This window comes from Aulonocara sp. 'chitande type north' Nkhata Bay, linkage group LG17 (assembly GCF_057382095.1).
Source record: "Aulonocara sp. 'chitande type north' Nkhata Bay isolate Kocher_YH1m ecotype deep benthic linkage group LG17, A_spYH_male_GT1.1, whole genome shotgun sequence".
NCBI classification, from domain to species: domain Eukaryota; kingdom Metazoa; phylum Chordata; class Actinopteri; order Cichliformes; family Cichlidae; genus Aulonocara; species Aulonocara sp. 'chitande type north' Nkhata Bay.
In genome coordinates this window covers 6,984,725-6,994,955 of record NC_141360.1, presented here as the reverse complement: position 1 = coordinate 6,994,955, position 10,231 = coordinate 6,984,725, and positions in this window count along the sequence as shown.

The following is a 10,231-nucleotide window of genomic DNA, read 5'->3' as shown; positions in this document are numbered from 1 at the left end:
CCAATCATCAGACTTATGACAGCAAAGGTACCTGCAGGTCATCGACACAAACGCAGCGCTATGATAGGCTGGGGTCAAAGCTGATGTCGAGTACAACGAGCGCTCAAACGCAGCACAGAAACTGCAGACTTGTGCTCGCACCGGCCTTTCCTCTCACCACCCTGTGACGGTAAAGGCCGTCCTGCCTCACACTTGAAAAGCAGCCCAATAATTTCCTCTCGTTCTCTGCCAGAGGGGACTGTCATCATTCCCACAGCAACCTGATGTCAGGCCAGATTTTGGCCAGCGGTGATTTACAATCTTTGCAGATTAGCTTCTCAGCTTCAAAGGGTTGAGCAGGTCTAGTTTATTGGACCCATTTGTTGGACGGATTTAAACTGACAATCGAGACAAGCGTGACAGCGTTGGAGAAAAGAAAGCAGCCAGATTGGTGAGACAACTGAGGCTGGGTTTAATGAAATCTGCTTATGTCAGTCTTTACGTAGTTAGAGGCAGCGAGTTTTACAATCCCAGTTGTGGAAGATGTTAGAAAGTGAAGTTTTACAACATCTGTCAAGCTCAAATTTTAAAAACCTTCCACAGGACACACGTTCTGAGGGGTTATAATGTTACAGTTTTTGCTGTTTTGTTTTTACATTTACTAAACTTTCGAATTCACAAAAATGATGTGGGTACATGCTGATTATCACTTAGGCTACGTTCACACTGCAGGCGAAAGCGCATCAAATCCGACTTTTCTGACCCTGTGCGACTCATATCCGATCATGGTGTGACAGTGTGAACGGCACAAATCCGACCTGGGTCACTTTCATATGTGGTCCTGAATCCGATACATATCTGATGTTTCAGAAATCGACTGCTGTTTGATGGTCATGTCGCATTAAATCCGTCTTTTACGTCACTGACACAAGACAGACGCCAATTATCAGCGCCGGAGAAGACATCGCGAACGTTTCCTGACCATCCCGTGAAACTGTTTGGAAGACAACGTTGGAGAAACGTGAACATTTTATTTGTACTGTATAATCTGCAGATTCTGACAGAAATCTATCCTCTGAAGCACTGCTCCTCTAAAACAGCAATAAGGATCATTATTAGGTTATCTACATTATTATGTAAATAACAAAATAACTTAAAGCAAAAATTGGGAAACATGAAGTCCGAAGTCTTTATATTAAGGTCATCAGTCAAACATACTGTTGCTCTGGGTCTAAACAGAGCGCGTTGTGTGTGACGTCTTCTTTTGCGCGTTTGCTGTCACATTTTATTTGTAGTGTGAATGAGCAGACAAAAGAATCGGATTTGATCAAAAAATCTGAATTGAGCATCAAGACCTGCAGAGTGAACATAGCCTAAGAGACTAAAAACATTTAAACCTGCTTGGATTGAAACCAGAGCACAAGGTTAAGCCTCTGTGGGCAGTATTTACTTTAAAGGTAGAGGTCAAAGGTGACATTTGGATGCAGATGTGAGCCCCAGCATCACTTCCTCAATGTTAATCAGAATTTTAAAAACATTTTAGGAACGTTTGAAGATCAGGTAATAACGTCATATTTACAGTCCCCATAAACACTCTCAGTGAGAAGGTAAGCAGCATGTATACAGCACTGTCTGTATAATATCAATACACATGTATGAATGACAGTTTAAGTTAGAAGGTTTTGTCAGTTTTTAACCAATAAAATCATTAGTGGAGCTTGAAGACCTCGGTGGATGTCAGTCAAATATGAATGGAGTCTTAACATGACGTCACTCCACACACACACACACACACACACACACACACACACACACACACACACACACACCTCGTCTATCATGTGATAACGGGGTTTTCTTATTTGCTTTCAGAACCTGCACCTGTAGGTAGAGTTATCCACCCTCACGTGCACACAGACAGAGAACCACGGTACAAACTACTGCAAACAGAAGAACAAACTGTAACCTACAAAGTAACACAGCTGTGACGAGATCATCTGCACTGTGGGAGCAGAAGCCTTCGTCTGGAAGGCAGAAACTGAATCTCACTATGCAAAGTGTGTGAGACATGAAGCACTGTGGTTTAGTCTGTGGGACCACGGAGCTCTTTCAGCTCTTTCCGTTCTTCACAGAGAAATATCCAAACCATCGCACATACGAAGAGGACCACGAAGGTTTAATAAAAGCACAGTTGGCTTTAACAAAATGAAACGTAATATTTTTATCGCACCTGTCCTTTTTCAGGAAAACCTCTCCCACACACAGTTGCACTAAACCAAACATCACTGCAGCACTTTGGTGCTGTTCATCAAGTGTGCGCTGTCTGATGACAGGCTCATCTGTGTCTTATTCTGCCATAATGTGACGTGTTGTTTCCTCACCATGTGACAGTTTTACAGGAACACTTCCTGTTTGTGAGGTGCTTCATTGGGTCCAACTGTCAGAGGGACTCATAGGTCACAGCTGGCATTTGAGACTTGGACCCATTTCAAGGAAAGGAAGCTGTCACAGGGTGAGGTCGCTGAAATGCCTCCCGTGAAAGCTAAGCACACAGTTAGCACACATACAAACATTTCCTCCACACCTTTCATCTCATAATCTGAATCACTGTGTAACCCAGTACACCTCACAGTCACTACAGACACAGCTGTGTGGAAAGTGACTAGTTGCCTGCAAGACTTGGATGTGACACCATTAATGTGGATTAAGAAATCTATAAAAAGCTCAACCATGTAAAAATGACATCATCTTAACTACATTTGTCTTCTCTCAAAAAGCAAGCGAGAAAAGAAAACAGCTTGGTGCGTCTGAACGTCACCATCTTCAGCTATAGTTTCCTATCCTCATAATAGGCAGCAAAGCATTACTGGAAATACTGTTAGACGTGAGGAAGCAGCCGTGGCCGAGCACACAGCTGCAGTGAACCAGAGGAGCTGGCTTCCATGGTTTCTTTATTCCAAACGAACATCAAGCTGGAAAATGAAGAAGCTAGCAATCAGTGACACATCCAGGAAGCAGCAGTTTCCTTCATATACAATCATTTTCTTCTTATACATCTTATTTAAAAGCTTCTTTCTTGGCGAGAACCTTAACACCAACTTTACATTTAACACTAAACTGAAAGGAAACGTCAGACCGTGTCAGGGTGTGTCTGTTTGGATCGATTTCAAACAATAAATAAATATTTTGATAAATATTTAGGTCGGGGCATCGCCATGGCGGCGGTACCTTTAATTTCTCTCCTCTGTACATGTAGCTTCAACAGCAGAACATGAAATTTTCTGTTGTGTGTGTGTTGGGGGCAGGGAGTAAATAAGAGGGTGGAGCTTATGGAACAATGACGAGCATATTGTAACTGTTTTCTTGTACGTGGGCAGAGCCGGTCACACAGGGCCATGAGGTCAGAACAGAGACGGCTCTCTCACCTACTGATATGTGTCTGGACGTGCCAAAGAAGGTGTACAGCAGGACCGGGTAGAAGGAGGAGTACAGACCATAAACAGGAGGCACCGCAGCCAGCATAGCGTAGGCTAGTCCTGTGGAGCAGGGAAGATAACACGTTTCCAAATAAACAATCCTGGAGGTTCAGTGACTCCATCACAGTGTCAAAGTGTCAGCGATGGCAAAACAGAGTCAGCATGAAGCAGAAACTGCTCCTCTGGAGCCGCAGCCGGCCCTGCTCGCAGCCTCGGTGCTTCACACGGCGCTGCTGCACAGTTCACTGACCTTGTGGAAGCTGCACGACTCCCGTGCTGAGACCTGAGACCACGTCTGAAAAGAGGTACTTCTTGACTGGATACGACGGCAGCCATGAGAGAATAGGCATGAAGCTCAGAGCTGCTGCCTTGGCCTTCTCTGAAGAACACCTGTGGATATTCAACACCAATAAGATTTTTAAAAGCCTCCACAGACAAAGTTTTTCTGGAGTCGCTTTCATGTTGTTGACTGCAGGATTCAAGAAGCCCCCTCGTGTTAGCTGAACTTTGGAATGACTCGTGCTTACAATAGCCCTACTATACCTTTAATAGCAGCACCACGTGAGTTACACTGGTTAACAGATATTTGTTCTTTCTTACACCACAGAAATATCATTTCAGTGATAATGTTTGTTCTGCTGTTACAGATTTAAGCCCCAACATTCACCCTCACTCTGCACTATAGCCAAGAGTTATTTAAGAAACATCAATGTTTTACAACTTTATGACACTTTTGTTGTTCCCTCTGCAAAATGACAAGAAAGCATCTCTATAAATGACTCTAACGTGTCACTGTGTCGATTCCCACCCTGAGCTCTGCCACACCCTCTGCCTCGCTCCCTTTTGCCCTGCGTCCTGTGGATGGTTATGAGTGCAGACCCGTTCTTCACTAACTCCCGGGTTGCTCGCTGTACGGTTCCAAAGCACATCTCTGCTTTTGTATGAAGACCTCCTCCTCAGCTCCCCTCAGTAAGCCCTCCCACCTGTCTCAGTCCCAAATTGCCAGCGAGCTGGCATTAGCATGTCATTTCCCAGCCTTGTTCGGGCGGCTTATTTAACCCCCGACTTCTCCCCCTTTTTGCTTGCCCAGCTGCATCAGTTCCCAAATAAAAAGCAGGGACAGAGGATCCCGGGTTTGTGCAGTTTAGCTCTGAATAACTTTTTCATTTGTTTTTAAATGTTAGAATGCAACATGATCTATTTGAAGATCAGTGTTGGAGCTTTTTTGCATTTTAATGTGTTAAACGTCTTATTTTTCCACTCATCTAAAGGACATTCGAAGGTTGCACATCAACTCCCACAGATTTCCCACTGTCTTCTGGCTTCAGTTTATACAGCACACTGGGATCTTGTGTGTGGATCTATGTCGATGCTGATCTGTTCAACGACATGTTGACAGGAAATGCCCAGAGAAAGACTTACTGGAACTTTTCTGCCAGCTTCTGACAATTTGTGGTGGTGTCTTCTTTGCGTTTAAGAAGCTGTGCCTGGATCAGAGTTTCATTGTAGACAGGACGCTCGATCCTGTAAATCAGCTGGGAGTCTTCATCCTCTCGAGCTGCTGCAGCCACCACTTCTTCTTCTTGCTCCATGGTAGAGGCCGGAGGGCTGGCGTAGAATCTATGTCCCGTGTAGTTTATCTCTCCCGCTTTTTCTTCTCGGCTGGTATATCCTCATTCCTTAAACCTTTTCAGAGCAAGCGAGGACAAGACATGACAAGATAGTTATGATTTCTACAAGCATGGGTGACGATAATAAGAAAGCCCTTTGCTATGCTGACAAAGATTTCAGTTTGATTTGCAATGATGCAACTTTCGAGTAAATATTTGGTCTCTGACCAGCTTATGTAATGGCTTGCATTAAGTCTGATGTACTGGGGGAAAGGTTTGCTGAATAAATCATAAGGCATAGAGTTTCCTCAGGGTAGGTGTGCAGTGTTTTACAGCTACAGGCAAACCTCTCTCCCAGAAGTCTTGCAACCACACGTCTTCATGGACCACGATCCAGGAACAAAGCCATGCATGTGGGTAACGTTTATAAAAGAGGAAACACGTAGCTGGTCTGGTTAAGTACTTGGATTACACCTCGACATGGTGCCTTCAAAGTCAATCCAAAAAAACAAAAAAAATCAAATCTCTGGCTATGCAGATAAATAGTGAATGAAACTACTGTGATACTGTGAGAATAGCAGGCGACTGTTAGAAAGGTTAGAATACAGTTCTGTATTTGATATTTACATTAATTATTTATTAAATCTATATTTATTATTTTATATATAATAATATGCAAATGAGTAACACTTGCTTGTTTTTCCCCGTGTGTGGAACAGGTCCTGAACAGACTTATGTCAGAGGTTTTATATATCATGCAGAATAAAGTCTCCTGTTCAGTCATTCTCGCGCCGACAGTTGAACGCCTCGCGCTTCTTCCCATTTCCTCTCCTGTGCTAGCTCGCTCACATCACATTGTAAAAAGCAGCTTTGATAAATTCAAAGCGGAGACACGAAATTTTAATTAAAGGGCCAATATGTACTACAGGTACGACGGCGAGCGTAGCTACAGCAGCTCCCGTGGCTGTGACAGAAGCTTTCACCTCCTCACAGGGAAACAAGCTAACTCAAAGATAGTAGCAAAGACACTTCGCTCACCTCCATCCTCCTTGTTTCCCTCCAGCCGCTAAGATGCTGTCGGCTCAAGGAGAACACAAGTACATACACTGACCTCTTCGGTTGAAGTTTAACAAGGGCAACGTCCTTTCGAGCACCAAACGCTGACGATAAACCACAGATAGGATGTGCGGACAGGATGAGTCCCTCTGCTTAAAACTTTCTTGCAACTTCCGGTCCGCAAGAACGGGAGTAGCTCTGCACGCATGCGTTGTTGTCTTTATCATCCCACTTTGTAGTCCTAAAACAAAGGGCAGGCCTACTTTATGTTCTTGCTATGCTTTATTATCAGTGCTAGAAGACAGAAAGGAAAGGGGACCTTTACATTTTAGCAGTTTTTGTCTAAAAGGTTTTCCAAATCTGGCATTTCCTGTTCTCTCTCAAGATAAATACCAAATATGGCAGGCACATTTATTACAGACACACAACACCGCTGTAGACACTCATCTACTGGAGTCAGAGTGGGAGCTCTCGTGTTTGGGGACAGGGGGTGGATGATGAAAGCAGAAAGTGTTTGACGTATGGCAGGCCTGGCCCCCTCCTCCCGGTGCCGTGTTGGTCACCAACACGTGCTGCAAGCCAGGATTCGGCTTTGGAGTGAGCACTCGCGTAACTGTAAATGAGGAAAATGACTTTAGTTTAAGTTTATTTATGGTCTGTGTGAAGTCACAAGAATGCAGTCAGAGAGAAAGAGCGCTCAGAGAAAGCTGCCGTGCTTCCAGGGAGACTTTTCCCGTCTTGTGTGAAGTTACTAAGGATGAATCCGTCCACACTCTGACCGTCAGCTGTACTCTGCGCAGCCGCAAACTGTTCGTATGCCTAAAGAAAAGCCACGTCCAGTTTATTACAGGTGAACTATGCCTTAACAGCTGTGTGGACAAATGTGTCTTTTTTGCACTGAAAAAACTCTGGGTGGTAAACATCTCATGAACAACAGCAGAAAGTCACACAGCAGTGTGAGTCTAACCAAATATCCCAGCTCCAACAGAGTCATGCAAAAAAAGTAGGTTAAGCAAAGTTTGTTTGTCCTCTGCTGCACAACCTCTGCACAGGGGTGTGCTTGCTCAGGTTTAACAGGTATTGGGTCAACGTGAAATGGCTAGATAGAACTTTTTTTAGTATTATTTTTTTAGTATTTTATTTTGAACTAAGTGAAAATAGTCAAGTCAAGTCAAGTCAAGTCAACTTTATTTGTCAATTCTGCCACATGTACAGGACATACACAGAATAGAAATTGCGTTACTCTCAAACCCTAGTGATTAGAAAAATGCAAATAAAATAATTAAAAAGTAAAAATTTAAATAAATTTAAATAAATACAATACAATTTTACGTATAACAAAAAAAAAAGCTATGCAATATACAATATACAATATTCAAGTAAGAAGGCATAGTGGTGCAAAATAGGCAAATAGTGCAAATGGGGATTTAGTAGTGTACGGTAAGAGATAGTGTAACAACAAAGGCTTATGAGGTCCAATGCTTAAGCAGTCCAATGCTCCACAAAGTGACTGGAGCAGGCCAGTGAGTGCGTCAGAGAGTGAGTGTGTGTGTGTGTGTGACAGAGTTCAGTGAGACCGTGGTGGAGAAGAGGGGAGAGGGGGGCAGAATCGGGAGGGAGTTTAGCTTCCTGACAGCCTGATGGATGAAGCTGTCCTTCAGTCTGCTGGTCCTGGCCTGGAGACTCCGCAGTCTCCTCCCTGACGGCAGCAGCTTGAAGAAGCTTTGCATTGGGTGCGTGGGATCAGCCGCTATGCAAAGGGCTTTTTTAGTGAGACGGGTGCTGTAAATGTCCTGGAGGGAGGGGAGAGAGACACCAATGATCCTCTCTGCAGCTCTCACTATGCGTTGGAGGGTTCTATGGCAGGACGCCATACCAGAGAAAACTCTGCTAATAGTCAGTTAAGTTGCTGAAGCAGAGACCGAGGGTGCTGCAGTGGTGCTCTCAGCTGAGTTTAAGTGGCTGGTTTGGCTTCCACTTTCCCCTCCTGGATTATGGAACTAACTCATGTTTAAAAGTGTATTTTTATATTTAAATGTATAATTATGAACAATAAAAGTAATGCATATTAATATTGTTGCATATATATGTATAGAAGCTCAGGGACCTGAAGTGCAACAAGCAAATATCCCTGATACCACAGCAGCAGCACCCTGATCATATTTTCATGTCATTTGTGCATAATTATAACTGTGAATGTTGCAGCACAAGTTGACACTCACCAGACTTTGCAACATTTTTCTAATTTTTTGCTATTTTGCTGAGCCCATATAAACCGTAGTCTCAGCTTGTTGCCACCAGGTGCAGTCTTCTGCTGCTGCAGCCCATCTGCTTCAAGGGTCCATGTGTTGTGTGTTCAGAGACACTACTTTGGTTGTAACTGTAGTTTTTACTTGAATTACTGTTGCCTTCCTATCAGCTCAAAGGAGTCTGGCTGTATTCCTCTCAAACTTAGCAGACTGATCATGTCTGCATGCCTAAGCATACCGAGTTGCTACCATGTGATTGACACATACACATGAGTGAGCAGTTGAACAGGTGTACCTAATAAAGTGGCCTGTGAGTGTATTCTGTGCTATACTTTTGTTTGACCGAGACAACAGAGACAGATACACAACAAGATTAAATCAGAGATAAGACAGAGCAAGACAAGGCACACTGGAAGTCCTACATGACATGTACATGTATACACAGAAACGTACACACTGCATGTAAGTGTGTATACAACTGAATGTGGGTACTTTTGTGTGCATTTGTGGGAGGGGTACATATGGGAAGAAAACAAACAACAGATAAATAATCATGCATAACCCTCACCTGTCATGAAAATCGCCAATCAACTTTAACTACTTCTGAAAACCTGTTCTGACAAGATCATTTCCAGCATTTCATGGTTGCCCTCATTCCCATCCACAAAAGAAAACGATGTAATCGGCCTACACTCATTTTGTTTGAGGTAAAGGTTTCGTAGTGACAATAAATATCAGTTTGATGCTTTGTGGCAGCATATTTGTTTAACCTGAAAGAGGTCAACGTTCCCTGCAATGATTAGGTGTCAAATTTCTATACAAGTTCTTAAATGTTTAGCAGACACGAAAAATCAAATGAAGTTTATGTGTAAGTTCAATAAGGAAGGTCTGTAATGACTCATATGCCTGCTTATCTGTTCTTCACATCACTACCACTTTCCCACGTTTTCACTCTCAACCGTTACTCCAGGCCTCAAGGGCCATTGTCCTGCAGGATCGAGCCAATTTAAATGGCTAAATGACCTCCTCAACATGTCCTGAAGTTTTCCAGAGGCTGGTAATGAACTAGTCATGTGATTCAGGTGTGTTGACCCAGGGTGAGATCTAAAACCTGCAGGACACCAGCCCTCGAGGCCTGGAGTTGGACACCTCTGCTCTAGTCCAATCTTCTTCTTGCCTGCCTTCTTTGAGCCAATCAGTCTCCTCATTCTCCCACTTAGACTCTCATTCGTGCAACCCACCGCCTTCCCATCTCCACCTCACAGACAGCTCAGTCAGAGCTCCACCCAAGCCTTTCATTTCAGTCAGTTGCAGTGCAGTGTGGGGTTTTTGTTTTGTTTTTTCTAACCATATGTGGACTACAAGTATGGGTTTTCTGGAGAGACTGGCAATGTAATTCAAACCCATCTTCTTCACAAAGGATCCACTTAGGATCACTGTGTACGATTTGAGAATCATTCTTCTCAATCAAGCACAGGCGACGGACATGGCAGCTGCTGAATGACTCATTAACACAAAGAACTGTGTTCATTCCGAGATAATCTCCAGTGAGCCACTGAACCACACACCTGCCCATCATACAGTAAAAACCTACGAGGCGACCGTGGCTCAAGAGTTGGGAGGTCGCCTTGTAATCCAGGAAAATCACCTTCATGTTTTTCTGTTTTATCTTCAGCTACTTTGAGAGTTGGGAGTTCGCCTTGTAATCGGAAGGTTGCCGGTTTGAGCCCGGCTTGGACAGTCTCGGTCGTTGTGTCCTTGGGCAAGACACTTCACCCATTGCCTACTGGTGGTGGTCAGAGGGCCCGGTGGCGCCAGTGTCCGGCAGCCTCGCCTCTGTCAGTGCGCCCCAGCTGTGGGT